Raw genomic sequence first — 1798 nt, forward strand, 5'->3', positions numbered from 1 at the left:
GTTTTTATCAGCTGTTTGGACTCTCATTCTGATGGCACCCATTTGGTGCATTGTTACTGTACATGTAATGTTACATTTGTCCAAATCTGTTCAGATGAAGAAACAAACCCATCTACATCTTGAGTGGCCTGAGAGTGAGTACATTTTTAGCAGATTTTAATTTTGAGGTAAACTATTCCTTTCAGAGAAGATACTGAATGCATCACTACATAGGCCTCAATTGGAATGTAAATGAGAAAGAGATATTACACCAGATATCAAATGGTAAAAGCATAACATAGCTAAAATACACTGCTCAAAAAAATCTAGGGAACACTTGATCATCACAGTATAACACCAAGTCAGTTAAAATTCAGGAATATTCATCTGTCCAGTTATAACGCATAAGTGATTATGAATCAGTTCAACTTGTTTTGGTGCAAATGAAAGCGACAAAACTTGTAGTGGAGACAAGACAACCCCCAAAAAGAAAATGTGTTGCCACAGCTCTCTAATTATCCTTCTTGACTGATTTGTCTTTAGTTTTTGTTGTGTTAGGGTCCTTCTCACTACTTCTCAGTTCTAGGGTACTTCTCACTAGTACTCCAGGCACACTTTCAAGAGCATGGAGGGCAGTAGAAGGGCAACAACCCAGCAGCAGGACCGGTATCGGTCAAACGCCAGTCGAGCTGCATGGTGCTGGGTTGTGAGCACAGGTCCCAATACAGGATGTTGGGCCCTGTGCTCACAACCCAGCACCATGCAGCTCGACTGGCATTTGCCAGAGAATGCTAGAATTGGCAGGTCTGCCATTGGTGCCCCGTTCTCTTCACGGATGAGAGCAGGTTCACAGTGAGCACGTGTGACAGATGTGAAAGTGTCTGGAAATGCCGTGGGGAATGTTATGCTGCCTGCAACATCATCCAGCATGACCAGTTTGGCGTTGGGTCAGTGATGGTACTGGGAGGAATATTCTTGGAGAATCTCACAGACCTTCACGTGCTCTTTACTGCTATACCTAAAAACAGTACCTTTTTAGTGATCCTCCAAACCATTGTCAGACCTTAACACTGGTGCAAGGGGCCTTGGGTTCCTCCTGGTGCATGGCAATACCTGGCCTCATGTAGCCAGAATGTGTACCTAGGCAGTTTCTGGATGAAGGCATTGATGCCATTGACTGGCCCTTACATCCTCCAGACCTAAATCCAATTGAGCACCTCTGGGACATTATGAAACGGAGCATCCGGTATCCAATCCAGTATCCAGGCTCAGTTAAACTCAGCAATGCCCTGATCCAGATCTGACAGGAGATCCTCCAGTACATCTCATTAGGAACATGCCTAGACACTGACAAGAGCGCATACAGGCACATCGGAGTCATAAACAGTATGTTATTGTTGACTTTTACATTTTGAGTTGATTTGATACAATTCATGCAAGTTGGATCAGCCTGTAATTTAATTGTTACTTTGTGTGATTTTGAATGCAACTCTCAGTGGGTTGATGATTTTGGTGCCCTTTGACCACAAATTTACACAATGCGTACGTAGAGATTTTCAACTTAAATATTTCATTCATCAAGAGCCAATGTGTGATTCAAGTGTTCCTTTCATTTTTTTTTTCTTTTTTGCACACACTCTAAAAAAAAATAGGACACAATATACTGTATAATTTGAAAGAATTCTTCTGTATTTATTGTTTTACAGGTGTTTAACCAGTGTTTTGAATGTCATACTTCATTGCATTGTGTTTTAGAGTTAAGAGAAAAGGCCGTAAAATTAATGGATAATGTTTTGTGTAATGAGCTGCCAGTAGCCTA

This window comes from Sinocyclocheilus grahami, unplaced genomic scaffold, assembly GCF_001515645.1.
Source record: "Sinocyclocheilus grahami isolate Dianchi unplaced genomic scaffold, SAMN03320097.WGS_v1.1 scaffold122.1, whole genome shotgun sequence".
Classification (NCBI taxonomy): Eukaryota; Metazoa; Chordata; class Actinopteri; order Cypriniformes; family Cyprinidae; genus Sinocyclocheilus; species Sinocyclocheilus grahami.